At 43.0% G+C, this 15,971-nt stretch overlaps 1 pseudogene; it reads left to right on the forward strand.

Moving 5' to 3' along the window:
- The first annotated feature begins 6,197 nt into the window (after nt 1-6,197).
- Nucleotides 6,198-9,857, forward strand: LOC122734033 (annotated as a pseudogene).
- Nucleotides 9,858-15,971: the final 6,114 nt, after the last annotated feature.

The following is a 15,971-nucleotide window of genomic DNA, read 5'->3' on the forward strand; positions in this document are numbered from 1 at the left end:
GGATAACTCTTCCTTGCTCTGCTGGATTCTACCTTTGCTGATGTTGGTCAGGTAGGGGGATGGGTTACACTCACCTGGGATGAGGGTCTCTGGGTCCCTGGGGCCATTCTGTCTGGTTCCAGGGTCTCTCCTTGGAATATGCTTTGGTTGTCTGCAAACTGGCCTTGGGAGGGAAAAGGGTCTTAGAGTGGGAGAGACATTGTCTTTGTGTTTTCCTCCTAAGGTGGACACTGGCCTACCTGAAATTAGAGAGCCTGAAGTCTCAGAGCACTTGCAAATGTCCTGCCCTCAGGGGAGAGACTCTAACCAGAACAGGAGGATAGCAGGGAGGGTAAGGCTTGGAAGTGAGCTTGGCCTGAATAGGAAGAGGACTTGCTACCTTCTGTAATTCCTTGTCTTTGGACTCCTGCCCTTCCCCCATCTTCCTGCAGAAACCCAGGAGGAAGAAGTAACTGGGGATCCTAGATGGGAGGAGACCAGGCAGAGCCTCAATGACCCCAGACCCAGAGCTCTACCTCCATCTGATACTATGGGTGAGATATGTAGGTCAGGCAACTCTGACCTCATGGTAAAACTGGGAATGGCACCCTAGGACTTTTAGGATGTGACAGATTCCTTTATAAGTAGCAAAGGACTGGATGGAGGCTTGCTCCTGGCCAGCCAAGAGGACATTGACCAAGAGGTAAGAATGGGAGAGAAAGGTGGCTTGGTGGATAGAACACTGACCTTCCTCACCTAAATCTGGCTCATTGCAAGTCATGACATGTGTCGTGATCCTCTTCAAGAAGGAGGACAAACAAACAGACAACAGCAACAGAGTGGGAAGATGAGGCCCAATGGAAAGGACAACTGTATGAGATGATTATGGATTTAAGTCAGATTAAACTCTGAGGATGGGGTCTGAAAGATACCCCCAGTATAGTTAGTCTCTTGCTTTGCCTAAAAGTTAATTGCTTGTTAAATTCTCACTGTCTACTTTAAGGTTTTTTTGTTTGTTTTTTTTTTTTACATAAGGTATTTTATTTTTTCCGTTACATGTAAAGATAGTTCTCAATCTTTGTTTATACAAGCTCTACAAATTCAGACTTTTCTCCCTCCCTCCCCTCCTTCCCCCCTCCCACAGACAGCAGGCAATCCGATATAGGTTATATCTATCTATCTATATATCATATCCATATACATATAGATAGATATATACACACATATATATATATATATATATATATATATACACATAATAACATCAATCCTATGTCTGCATTAATCCTGTTACAAGAGAAAAAATCAGGGCAGTAATGCAAAACCTCAAAAAAAAATATATAAATATATATAATATATAAAATATATATAAAACAATAACAACACCCAAAACAAAAGAATCAGCATCTATACTCCACAGTTCTTTTTTTTTTCTTGGATTTGGAGATCCTCTTCTATCATGAGTTCCCTGGAACTCTTCTGTACCATTGCATTGGTGAGAAGAATATAGTCCATCACAGTAGGTCAACACTCAATGTTGATGATACTGTGTACAGTGTTCTTCTGGTTCTGCTCATCTCACTCATCATCAGCTCACGTAAGACCCTCCAGGTTTCTCTGAACTCCTCCTGCTCATCATTTCTTACAGCACAATAGTATTCCATTGTATTCATATAACACAACTTGTCCAGCCATTCCCCAATTGATGGGCACCCCCTCAACTTCCAATTCCTTGCTACCACATAAAGAGCAGCTATAAATATTTTTGTATATGTGGGTCCCTTTCCCCCTTCCATGATTTCTTTGGGAAAAAGACCTAAAAGTGGAATTGCTGGGTCAAAGGGTATGCACAGCTTTATCACCCTTTGGGCATAATTCCAAATTGCTCTCCAGAATGGTTGGATCAGTTCATAGCTCCACCAACAATGCATTAGTGTTCCAATTTTCCCACAGCTTCTCCAACATTTATTATCTTCCTTTTTTGTCATTTTAGCCAATCTGATAGGTGTCAGGTGGTACCTCAGAGTTGTTTTAATTTGCATCTCTCTAATCATTAGAGATTTAGAGCATTTTTTCATATGGGAATAGCTTTGGTTTCTTCATCAGAAAACTGCCTGTTCATATCCTTTGACCATTTCTCAATTGGGGAATGACTTGGATTCTTATAAATTTGATTTAATTCCCTATATATTTTAGAGATGAGGCCTTTATCAGAAGTACTGGGCCTCAAAAATTGTTTCCCTGCTTTCTGCCTCCCTTCTAATTTTGGATGCATTGCTTCTGTTTGTACAAAATTTTTTTAATTTAATATAATCAAAATCATCCATTTTGCATTTTATAATATACCCTATCTCTTGTTTGGTCAAAAACTGTTTTCCTTTCCAAAGATTTGATAGGTACATCCTTTAAGTTTTATTGCCAATTAACCGTATTTTCTTTTGTTTAGTCTTCCCACATGTCAGTGTATGAAATAATGGACTTGGGTCAGTTCTGTCAACTCTGAGGATGGGGTCTGGAAGATATCCACCCCCCCCCTCCCCAGTAAGTTTTATTGCTTGTCAGTTCTACCAATTAGCATTATTTACTTTACTTCTGCTTAGTTTCCACATGCCAGCTACACCTTAGTTTATGGCTTGTAATAAAAGTTGTATCTGCAACCTATCTGGAATCCCTCAAATGTTAGAGCCCCAGTCCCTGTCATGAATCAATTGCATTCAGATAAGGGAGTGATTCTTGCCTCCACTTTTTCTTTTACATTCCTGTACATGTCTCACGAGCTAAGCACGCACCCTGGGTGAGATAGGATTGGATGTTAGATTGTGAGCTCACCCTAGTGCATGTGGGGACTTTTCTCCTCAAAATTACTATAAAAACCCAAGGCATAAATTTTATTATTGCAACTCAGTCATTGAATTTGCCCATTTTCACAAGAATGTAATAAATCTGTCTCTGTTAGACTTGGTGGGCTCCTTGAATTCTTTGAGTAAACTGAGGCAGTTTGTCCCAAACAACAACCATCAGAAGCAGGATGTGGAGAGGGGCCCTTGTTCTGACCTACCTGGCACCTGCTTGTGTGCAGAGCTGGCTCCCAGAAGACAGAGAGATCTCAGGTCCAGGGAAGGCAGAGAGATCTCACCTGTGAGGGAAGAGGAGATCTCAGCTTGAAATGAAGGAAGAGAGAGCTCAAATCTAAGGGTTTCTCCCTCCAGCCATGCTGCTCTAGGTAAAGCCTTCTAATTCCAAGGGTCAAGCCCTGCCCAGCCCCCCATCTCCTAGAATGACCTCTCTCCTCCCCTTCCCAAATCTCAAGGTTACAACCTATATCCCAGGAAGAGAATTCCACCAAGGCCACCACCCACCTGGCTGCTCAGTTCTGAGGCTTCTCCTCCCCCATTGCTCTACCACCTCTGCCCCCTCCCTTACCTGTTCTGGGACTCCAACCTCCTCAGCAGAAACTCCTGCCCTGCCAGCTCTCCCCCCATTATACCCATCTTCTTCCTGGTTCTCTGAGCCATTCCCCTCCCCTGAAGTCCCCCTTGCTTCTCTGCAGTCTGGGCTCCAGACTTGCCCACCCCTCCTTAAGTCTCCTCCAAAATGAAAACATTCACCACCTTGGACCATCCCCACTCTTGACCTTCCATACCCCAGTCCTCACACTGAGGGAACATTTCCTTTTGTCTTGTTTTTCTTCCCTCAGAGATGTTCTCTCAAAGGAAGACATCTGGATCCTAAGGGGGAGCTGAGGCCAGGACACCTGGGTCCCAGAGCATATGTCACAGCACATGTTATAACCTTTCTCTATCTACTTACACACACCTTTACATCTCCCTCTAAGTCTAGGGGTGTGACTGTTACCTGACTCAGCAACTGGAATCCCTCCCCTGGGAAATTTCACTATTTCCCTCTTCACCCCTCAAAACCCAGGTTCTAGGGGAAACAGAGAGGTGCAGAAAGTAGAACATGTTGGTTGTGGAATACAAAAATGCCAGGAAACCAGGATGGAGGCCACAGAGGGACAGAAAGTGAGATTCCTGGGCTGCTGAGCTCAAAACCCCAGCACAGAATCCTCAATGATCCTTCTGGCATTTTTTAAAAAAACAAAAGTAAAGACTAATGCAGAAATATATTTAATGTGATTGTACACATATAACCTATATCACATTGCTTTCTGTCTTGGGGAGGGGGGAAGGGAAGGAGGGAGAAAAATTTGGAACTAAAAATCTTATGAAAACAACTGTTGAAAACTATCTTTACACATAAGAGGAAAACAATAAAACACTTTCATAAAAAACAAAAAACTAGGTTAGCTGCTTATTGTCTTGTGCATTTATGTCTTTCAAATGTTGTAACTGTGTTGTACAATCTGTGGGGAATTTTTGGTTGTATCCCCGTAGCCTTTCAGAGCTGTGGCCAGACTCTGAAGGTGGGGGAAGTGAAGTCTCTGAATTCTGGAAATGTCTGTGTCTACTTAAGTTGAAATGTTAATTCTTTGCTAGGGATTCATAGCCTTAGATGAACATTGTAAAAACTGGTTTGAAAAATGCTGCTACTTTGAAATCTTATGTTGTAGAATTGTTAAAAATCAGGAAGTATTTGTAATGTGTTAAAGTTTCAAAGAAATAAGTAAAGCATGAATCGTGGCTATGCCGCTGCTCTTTCTCTTCCTCCCTCCTTCTCAGGTGCTGGCTGTGTAGCACCAAAGTGATGGGTGGGTGATGTTTAGAAAAATTCTTAGAAACTGTCCAGAGTATTTTCAATAATTGGTAAAAGCAAATAGAAAGAAAGTTGCATCATTTTATAGTGACAGTGCAAAGAATTTGGAATCTTGAGGGTAAAAAACATGGAGGAGTATATTTAAGGTGCACTGCCATTTCAAGGTTTGTGAATTCTGGAAGAAACCAAAGAGTCACTGAATTTCATTGGAAAACTAAAATGCTGTTGGATTACTGCTAAGTTTTGGGGTTTTGGGGATTTTTTTGGTGAGGAAGTTGGGGTTAAGTGACTTGCCCAGGGTCACACAGCTAGTAAGTGTTAAGTGTCTAAGGCCGGATTTGAACTCAGGTACTCCTGACTCCAGGGCCAGTGCTCTATCCACTGCACCACCTAGTTGCCCCAATACTGCCAAGTTTTAAAGTTACTTTTAAATTGGTGCATGTTGTGGTAAAATAATGGAATTTGGTAGATGCCCAGGGGTCTGACTTGATTGATTTAGTAGTGTTTAAATTGGGTGTGAATGAGAAACCACTAAGTACCCAGAGAGGCTCTGAACTGCGTCATCAACAGGGAACCACTCTCAGTCACAACTCCTTGAAGAACCTCCCCTTTGGGGGAGGGAGAAATAGGTAGAAAAGAGGACCCTAACAGGAAGTAACACACACAGACACTCACACACTTGCTCTCCCTCTGGCTTCGGAGCTGACTATAGACTGGCTGCTGACTCCCCTAGAAACTAAAGACCCCTAATGGTGAGTTAAATCCAGCCCTTTGATTTAGCTGAGCTGGAAACAAGATTGGGGATTGTATAGGCTTTTCTTAGAGTTAGGGGGCTTATCCATTTTCCTTTTTCTCTATTCCCTTGTCTTTGATTCGTGTGTGGAAAAGAGGCTGTTAAGCTCCTTTCTTATTGGCCTGGGAGAAACAACTAAAAAGGCAGTTTGGAGGGGAGGAAATATTGGACCTAGAGGCCCCTCATTATTTTCTAAACCCCAATATTACGGCAAGCCACCCAATTAACTATTCACATATTAAATTTGGTGCCTACAGTGTTAAAATTGGAAAAGCAATTGATGATCTTAACAAAAACAGATATGTTAGTTGTTTCCTCTAACACAGAGGAAACTATTGGAAGCTGGTAAATTAGAAAAAGACAGAAAAAGACCTTTTAGACTTCTTTTAATTTGTAAACTTGCCAGAAAAGAGCCTGTTACAAGGAATGGTTTCACTGAGGATTTATAAGGCTGCTTATTTTATAGAAGTAATTTCTAATGATTGATCTTTACACCAGGAGAAAGTTTAAACCTGAGAAGAAGGAAAGAAAAACCAAGCAACATGTGTATATGTGTCCTGGTAAATCTTTTTTGCTCAATGCAATTTCATGAGAGTAGAGGACTGCTATTTAAGATAAAAAATTTGGGGAACAGTAATTTATATTGCTTTGAGTTTTGAATTCAGGTATAATTATTTGGATGGTTAAGCCTGTAATCCAAGTACTGGAGAGAATGCCACAAATCAATGCCACAAGAGGAAATGTGCTGCTTAGAGGTGGAGGTATCTGGGAAAAACCCAAAAGCATGATTTCAGACTCAATCCAAGGTAGGCTCCTTTTGACTTATTGAGTTCCTACTGAATAGGAAATGTTTTCCCACCTGGGTATCCCTGAATTTGGCTATTACTGCATGACTGGTGGTCACTTTTAACTTTTACCTGAAATCAAACAGAGCTAAGGACATTTTATCCTGGCCTTATAATCATGTCCCTGCTTTTTCTTTTATAGCAGATTTCTATAATTAGAGCAGGTGGCCAATAGAAGAAATGAGCATGATGCAAGTATGTAAGATCTTACTGTTTAAATGTGTGGTCACTTGATATGCCAAACAACAAGGTACATTAATCTTCAGGTTTGCCATTTGCCTGCTAATGCTTACATGGTATTATGATAAGGTTAAATTAACTGTGTATCTTTCTGGTTTAGAAAAAAGTTAAATTCCTCCCCATTCAGATGAGAGGGAGGATGGTAACTAGGAAACGTACATATGCGTTTCAGGTTTTACCATAAATCTGCCCAGTCAGATCTCTGTTATGCACTGCCAAGGGCACCAAGCTACCAACTCCATAGTACAAGAGAATCACAGGGCAGACCTTGCTGCTAGATCGGCTATTCACTGGTCCACCCTAGCCCTGGTCCCCTTGCACCCTATTGTGTCCCAAGTTATTTCCCCTCCCTATAACAAGGAGGGGATTGTAAGTCTTTAGCGGATCTCAGAGTAAAAATGTGTGAGTGAGAGTATTGTTAATATTCAGAGGCCCTTCTCTTGTATCCCCTTGTATCAGTTTTCTGCTCATTTTACTCCAGACTTTCCAATAAAGTCAATGTTTAGGTGGCCAGTGGGAGAGGATTCCTTGTAAATGCCCCTGCCTTTGGGGATTAAATGACTGTGTTCCGCCCATTCTTCCTCTAATATGACACAGGAAGCACAGTCTGATCAGATATCCCTGGGTCCTGTTTGATTTCATTGTCGGTTTCCCCTCATCCCAATCCAGGAGTAGCTTTCCTCATGGGGAGTCCTGGGCTATGCTATTTCTAATCCTCTCCTCTCCACTTACTAGCTGTATGACCCTGGGCAAGTCACTTAACCCTCACTGCCTGCAAAAAGCAAAAAAACAAAACAAAACAAAATATAAAAAGAATAGAAGATTAAAATTCAGACTAACCAAACCTAAACATGATCTTAGCCTCCACTAGTCTGATTAACCAGACTCAAGTACTTGGGAGGTTGAAGAGACAACCCCCCCCCCCCCAAACAAACAAAAAACTGAAAGGGACAGGCACATGGAAATAGGAGAACATTTCTTACCCAACACGAAGATCAGAAGATTCTGGGTTTGAATCCTGCTGCGGTTGCCCAAAATGTGACGGGTAAAACTCAATGTGTGTGGTCCCCCTACCTGTCCCCTTTCGAGGAAAGCTAACTAGGACAACAGTTTCACAGTTCAGGTATTCAAATATTATCGGTTACCCGAAGAAGGACCGAAAGTCCTAGTTCCGCTGCCGACCCCACGAGGTTCCCTCCACCAACTCCCAAAACCAACTGACAAAAACCGACTGCCGCCCACACTGCTTCAAGCTGATTGGTTGAAGGTGGTCACATGTTGATGGGAGGTAACTTCAGGACACTGAACCTTAGAAAGGTCAACCTTGGTTCTCACAGCAGGGGGCCTCTGGTAATAAAAATATTCTCACATACCGAAAGGAGTTTACAGAGAAATTGTGTTCTTAAGGTAACCAAGAGGGTCTGTCCCTATCAACCCTCACCATCAACAGAGACAGCTCACAAAGACCCTAACTGGTAATCAACAATTGAAAAGTTTAAATTACATGACAAGACACCCAGAAACCAGACCTAAGTAAAGAGAGATCAAAAACACAGAAACACTCTGACCTCAGGAAGTTGAACATGCCCAGAAAATGCTAAATGTGTACTTGGGCTCACCTTATGTCATGTAAACCCCAAGAACACACCCCTAAGGAAAAGGGGGGCGGTGTCTTAGGCCCCCAGGAAGTCCAATTAGGACATAACCTCCCCTGTACCTCCCTAAGGTGGAGATTATTATAATGAGACTGATAATCAATTTATCCATACTATAAATATAACCATTTTCATCCCTCTTATTTGAGACACCTGCATGGTGCACTCCCTGTGGTGGCTCTGTGAATATTGCAGTAAAACTTGGGAAACTGAGTCACTGAGTCTTATAATTCTTTGGGACACCTCACGATCAATCTGATTAATTAAACCCACCCCCACATCAACAAGACCCTCCATCTCTCAGCTCCCAGCATTTTCTCTGGCTGTCTCCTATGCCTGGAATAGTCCCCATCCTCTGCTCTGATCAATGACCTTCCTGGCTTCCTTTAGGTCCTAACTAAAAATCCCCCCTTCTGCAGGAAGCTTTCTGCCAATGTTAGCTATTTCCCATTTTCCTCTAGGAAGCTTGCTTTGTTTTTATTTGTGTGTTGTCTCTCCTATTGGACCATTGGCTCCTGGAGGGCAGGGACTGTCTAGTGCACAACTGCTCTGTGGACTGGGAATCCTTAGCACCTATTGCACATCTTGAAATCAAACCATTCGTGAAGAGCTGAACAAGGGACTTTCCTTCATTCATTCGTATGTGGAAAGAGGTAAGAGGAATTGAGAAGCAAGTCCCATTGAAGAGTGAGCTACAAGTTCCCTGGCTCCTGGGACTCAGTCCCTGCCCACAGGGCCCTTAGAAGGAAAGCTGATCAGGGGCAGAAAGGGGTCACAGCCCCAAGGCTCCTGGTTCTTAGATTAAGAAAGATCCTCGAAACAACAGCTGCGTGGTCTGGCCCAGGAAGGGCGGAACACGGAGAACGCCGCAGCCTCCCAGTGCTTCCCGCCCCCACCCCCACCCCCACCCCCACCCCATCCCGGGCTTCCCTAAGAGCAGACCCACCAAGTGACCTGCCCAGGGTTACATAGCTAGGAAGTGTCAAGTGTCTGAGGCCGGATTTGAACTCAGTTGCTCCTGAATCCAGGGCCAGTGCTTTATCCACTGCTCCACCTAGCCGCCCTTAGTGCGGCATATTTTGACAACAAAGATGAGTTCTGCATTCCCCAAGTCCCCTTCTTAAAACTGGCTACCACATTGCCTACTTAGAATGAAGCAGAAGGGACCAAGGCTGAAGCTACCATCCCCTTGGATCCTGGGAGAAATGATGATTTTGCAGCAAGGGATGATTTTGATGATGCTGACCAGCTGAGGATAGGAAATGATGGGATATTCATGTTAACTTTTTTCATAGCCTTTCTCTTTAATTGGATTGGGTTTTCCCTGTCTTTCTGTCTGGAAGATATGGGGCCATTTCAGGTTTTGGCCTTTCTTTAATTAAGTGGTGATTGTTAGGTTTTCCACTTATTTCCCTGACTACTTTGAAGGTCAGTACTGACTCTAGTGGGTTTTCCTTATATTCAGCTTTCTTCTGTTTCTCAGAGGATTTATCAATTATGCAAAGTCTGGGAAGATGCCAGATACTTTTTCAACCCTCCCCAGGACTAGAGTTCTCTTTATTTACTAAAGATGTTTTCTGGCAAATGCTTTCCTGCATTTATCAATTCTCTCTCAAGAAGCAACAGGACACCTGCAGGAAGTGAATCAAGACAAAACACAGAAGAAATAATCACCTGCTTTAAAAAATAAAGTACTTTTTAAAAAAAAAAAGATCCTCAGACATCATCCACTCCCTTGGCCGGATCAGCCAATAAACCTGAACAGGCCAATCTCTCAATAAACATTAATTAAGCACCTGCCAGGAGATGCAGTAAATGGAATGCCTGGTCTGGAATCAGGAAGGCTCAAGTTCAAATCCAAATGCAGACACTTACTGTGTGACTTTGGGTAAGGAGTGTAACCCTGTTTTCCTCAGTTTCCTCATCTGTAAAATGAGCTGGAGAAGGAAATAGCAAACCACTCTAATGCTTTTTTTCCCAAAAAATCTCCAAATAGGATCAAGATGAGTCAGCAAAGTGTATGGGACAATTGCCTCGGTTTACCCAAATAATTAGAGGAGACCACCAAGTCAAGCAGAGACAGATTTATTTCATTTTCATGGGAATGGGCGACCCCATGCAAGAGATGAGGAGCGTGCTGATGAGCTCACAAGTTGGGTTTTTCTGGAAGTTTTGAGGGGGCAGTCCCCTCGTGCACAGGGTAAGCTCACAATCTAACATCCAATCCTGTCTCACCCAGTATGTGTGTTTAGCTCGTGATCATGGTATGGATGCATGCTCAGCTACATCCAAGAGCTGGGGGGAAGGGGAGGGGGAAAGGGTGAAACCACTCCACCCGTGTAAGGAGGGGGAAATGGTGAAGAAGGAAGAGATGGTACCAGGAGCTAGTACCAGGAGCTACGGTTTAGGAATGCAAGAAGGGAGAGGTAGTATTGATGTAGGAGGCAAAAAGGGGTTAACAGAAAAACCTAAGACCCAAGCTCTAATATAGCTATTAGCTCATACACATAGTGATTGACATCCATAATGGACCAGAACAGGTCAGGTCAAAATAACAATAAAGGAAAAAGACAACCTGTAGAAATTCTAATGAAAAAATGATTATATTTTGAAACTAGCCATGGGAATCAGAAAGAGACATGTGCAGAAAAGGCCGAATTTGTCCCCTAGATTCACCTTATGATGTGTAAACCCCCAAAACACACCTCCACTGAAAAAGGTACCCACCTCAGGGGTTGGCTTAGGACCCCCAGGAACTCCAAATTTGTATAAGCCCTCCCTTGTAACATCCCTAGATGGAGAATATTATAATGAGAAGGACAGGCCCTCCCCTATGCCTCCCCAAGGTGGAGATTATTATAATGAGACTGACAATCAATTTATCTATACTATAAATATAACTGTCTTTTCTTTCACCATTTGAGAGATAGCTTTCCACTTTTCTGGTTCTCTCCATGTGATCACTCACAGCATTGCAATAAAACTTGGTAAAATGAGTCACTGAGTCTTGTAATTCTTTTGGAACAACTCACGATCAATTGGACCCCAGATTTCCTGCCCACATCAGTTATCAGGGTGGGTCTGCGCTAACAGGAGACAGCTCTCCTGCTTGGCTACAGAACGAGGGAGGTAACAGGGACTGGGGGTTTTAGAATGCAAGTAGGGAGGGAGAGATGGTACCAGTGTACACCAAGTTCAGCAAAGCAAGATACATGATTACTACAATATTCTATTAGCAATGGGATGAAACATGGACAGAATGATCTGGTAATAAGCTTCAGACTCTAAACTGACTCAAGTCCAACATATCCCACTCAAAAGTCACCAGCCTCCCTCTCTTTTCTGGTGGCAAGACATACTGTATAATCAAATTTTGTTTCCATACCAGTCATCTTTTGGAGGATGGAGGGGAAGCGGGGGCAAACCCAGATCAGAAAACTACTAGGGAAAACATGGCATCAGTTTATTTGTCCCAAGAACAAGCAGGCAGCAGGGAATCATTTGGAGACCCCTTTCCAAGGAGTTGGAAGACTTCTTTCTGAAGCTATTATATAGCTTTATAGGTTTTTGCTCACTGGTTACAGATCTTATTGGTACAGGGGGTTATCAGTTTCATTAGCATGATGCAAATCAACTTAAAAGCAAACACTATACCAAGAATGTATGAAATGCAAATCAGTTTAACAATGCAATTTAAAAGCAGACTCTAAGAGAAGATTATGTAATTCAAAAAAGGGTATTTTCAAGGACAAGGATGCTCAGTTGTTTTTACAATGATGATTCCAAAAGAGGAAGGTGTTCCTTGGTGTGCCATAAAGTCTACTTATTATTTTAGGGAAGGAGATCATTAGATAGGGCCTTATTTGCTTTCCCAGACATACAAATGATCCATAGCACCCAAATGATTCTGGGGTTTTCCTGACATCCACTAACTAGGACATGGTCTGGGTTCAGCTTGGAGTTCACTTGGAGGGCATGTTGATCTGTTCATCCAAGGTTTCACAACAACCTTTTGGACAATAAGGCAGTTCCATCAAATCCAGGTGGTTTATACTTTAACAATACATAAGAACAACTGGAAAGAGCCCTAGATCTTTGAGGCAATTTGCCCACCATCCCAGCCCAGGCTAGAAAGGGTTAATAAATAACCTAAGACTTGACCAATAGTAGTTGGAAGGGTTAACAGAGAAATTAAGGTTTGAGTTTTTATCAACTGTAACTAGAGGGGTTCCAGACCCTATCAACCAACAATATGGAGAAAAGCTTAGACAGTATCTCCTTAGAGTCCCCTGTGGCCTCACAGTATTTTATTAAAACTTAGCAAACTGAGTCCCTGAGTCTTCTCATTCTTTGGGAAGCCTCAAGATCAATTTGATTAATTAAATCCATGCCCACTACAAAAGGACCCTGGGCTAGAACTAGAAGGAACCTCAAAGCTCCATGACCTCATTGTGCCTTGGAAACACCTGGTTCTTTGATGTCTTCTCTGGTCAGAGGTGACTAAAGACAGATGGTGACTGCTCCTGTCATCTCTCCTCCACCCTTCCATAACTCCCATTATTTATATCTCTTCTCCACCTCACCCTTCCTGGCCATTCAAGGCCAAACTTGGCTCCACCCTGATCAGCCTCCTCCTAGCCCAGGTGGGTGGGAGGGAGGTGGGGGGAGGACTGAATGTCCAAAGCTCCCTTTACCCAAGCCTGAGTTAGTCTGCTGGCCTGGGTTCATTGCTGCCACCCCTACAACAATAATGAAAACATGTCTTCAAGCAGACTTGTCCTTCTTTTGAGCTTGGGTATCTGATCTCAGACCTCCACCTCCAAACTGAATCAGGTTTAAGACTCCCCATAAATATCTCAGTGACTCTTCTAAGCCTGGGAGAAGACAAAGACCTTTAGCCTGCTTCCCCTTCTCACATTTACCCAGACCCTCTTCTCATATTTATACTGTACATTAAGGTTTCTCAATCACCTTTCAACAAAACACCATCACCTCTGTGAGAAAATGGGTAGTTGTCTCCTCTCAATGTGGATATAACAGTCAGTCATACTCCTCCTGACCTGTTTGTAGGACAAAGGTCTCGGATCCCCTCCTCTCCCTCAGGCTAGCAAGGTCACGTGGTTCAAGGAACCCTAGTCTCAATAATGTCCACTCCAGATTTGTGTCCATATAAGGAAGTATAAGATCCACTCCTGAGTTATGCCCATACAAGTGTGGTAAAAATTATTTGTGGTAAAAATTATTGGAATTTAGCTGATTCATTTGGGAGGGGCCACACCTGACCCACCCTGAAGTTACATATGCTACTGAGGTCAGAAGGAGAACTTTCCATAGGTAGTCTTTGGAAGGACCTCCACTTCTGGGAAGGTAAGGAGTCACTTCAAGAACACTCTAGAGCTCCGATGGTCTCTCTCTGCTTGGTTTCCTGGTGATGTGAGAAAGCTAGCCGACTTTTCCAGGTATGGTGAGTGAATATAATAAAACCTACATTCCTTTGAATTAGCTTAATTGGAAATGAACTGGGGATTGTATAGATTTAGATTAGAATTAGGAGGATTTATCTGTATTTCTTTTTCCCTATTTTCTTCTTTGATTTTTTTATTAATTTCACCTTTGTTGTTTAATTAATTCCCAAGTAATAAAATCTGATCCTTTTGTGGAAAAAAAGCTGTAAGGCTCCTTTCTTATTGACCTAGGAGAAATACCTAAAAAGGCAGTTTGGAGGAGAGGGAGCTTTTAACCTAGAGGTCCCTCATTATAAGACCACAATATTTCAATGAGTCACCCAATTAACACTCCATATATTAAATTTCAGCCCCTACACAAGGAAGAGGGGTGGGAATACTGCATTCTGATTAGCTAATTTTTGCGCATAGATTGTAACCCTTGAGTAATCGAACCAATGATGAAAAAGGGTAGGGTCCATTAGCATTAGGGACTAGGGTATAAAAGAGGACCTGCAAGCCCCTTTCTTTGCACCCACTAGCTGCACACGAGGATGCCTCCTTCTCAGGAGAAGGAAATAAAGAGTCTTTGACACATCACTGCTGAGTTCCTGAGAATTATTGAGAAGAGGATTGATTTTCCCTCACAATTAGAGGTCCCACCAAGATTTAAGGAGCTGCGGGGATCCTCTGTGTTCCAGTGCACTTCCAGTGCTCTTCGCCAGTGATGGTTGGAGCCCAGAGGGAGGCCACCCCCAACTCCTGAGCCCGAGGAACTCAGCAGAGATGTCCCAAATGCAGGGTGGAGCATGCTCACCAAGGGGGTAAGAATTTATCAAAACAGGGACAGAGAGGGCAGGAAAAACACCCACAGTGAGATGGATTGTAGGATTGTAGGGAAAGGAGATTTGTGTATGAAGCAATGTAGTTAAAAAGTAAGCATCTGGAAAAGAAAAGTCTTGTTGGTGAATGGACGGCATGAATCCAGGTGAACAAGTAGAGTGGGGAGGCTGAGGTTGCCACTGTGGCCAAGGCTGCTGCAGCTGCAGAGGCTAGAGCAGGCTGTGAGTGAGAACTATTCCAGGCTGAATCAGGCCATACCCTTTCAGCATTCAGCTGAATTCTTTGCCTTCTGGCTGCAAGCCTTGGGATTGAGGGACTGCCGTGGATGAGGAGGAAGGAAAAGTCAGTGTTCTGGTTTGTTAGGCCTATGGTACGGAGTCACTGCTATCCGTCTTTTGCAGGGATATTGGATGAATTTATGAATGAAAGCTTATCTCCCAGGATTGTGAGGATAGGGCAAAATGTTACTGGGGTTTAGTATAGGGGTTCTTAGGAATTCTTCTTTAAAGAATTATACCCTCTTGCATACAAATCCAATTGGAGTGAAATAACGTTTTGTTTGTGGGGGAAAGCCAGGAGAGAGCTGCATGAATTTCATCTCATGAGAAGAGAGCATGGTGTGGAGGCGTGGCTCTCTGGGATGCTTTTCTCCCTGAGTAGAAGAGGAGCAGGCATGTGTGTGTGTGTGTGTGTGTGTGTGTGTGTGTGTGTGTGTGTGTGTGGTGATCCGGTGGTTTCATCATCTGACTGAAGGGTTACCTTGTTCGGGGATGGCCATCCCTCACTGGTTGTGACTGAGGGAGACTAGTGAAGGGTGGTGGTTCTGGAGTTACTCAGTATCTCTTCGGGGGTGTCTGTCCTTTGGTTTGGTTTCATGGGGAGGGGGTTCTTTTAATTTTCCCCAGGGAACTTCTCTGTTAAACTAGGCCCATTAAAACAAAAGGTTTTACTTGACTTGGGGAAGGTGGGGGAGGCCCATGAGTCCTTCAAGAGTCTGGGATAACAAAAATTGGTTAGCCCCAGGCAATTCATTTGTTTGGGAAAGGGGAATGAAAATTCAGTGCCTTTTCTTAGAAAAGAGAAAGTTATGTGTATATAACACTTGTGGGATTTAGGGGGCTCCTTCTTTTTGAGAGTTAATTTGTTGCAAAGAAATTAATACTAGGGCATCCAAATTATCACACTAAACTGCGAAAGGGATCTTGCTATTTTAATCTGGACTTATTAGTATATTAAGAAAACTTTATTATTTGGCTTGCAACTTTTGTGAGAAATCTTTTTTTTAAATGTTTGAGAATTCCACTTTAAAATCCTGAGAAAGGGAGCAGCTAGGTGGTGCAGTGGATAGAGCACCGGCCCTGGATTCAGGAGGACCTGAGTTCAAATCCGACCTCAGACACTTAAGAATTACTAGCTGTGCGACTTTGGGCAACTCACTTTACCCCAATTGCCTCCCACA

The sequence above is a fragment of the Dromiciops gliroides genome, chromosome X, assembly GCF_019393635.1.
Source record: "Dromiciops gliroides isolate mDroGli1 chromosome X, mDroGli1.pri, whole genome shotgun sequence".
Taxonomy (NCBI): Eukaryota; Metazoa; Chordata; class Mammalia; order Microbiotheria; family Microbiotheriidae; genus Dromiciops; species Dromiciops gliroides.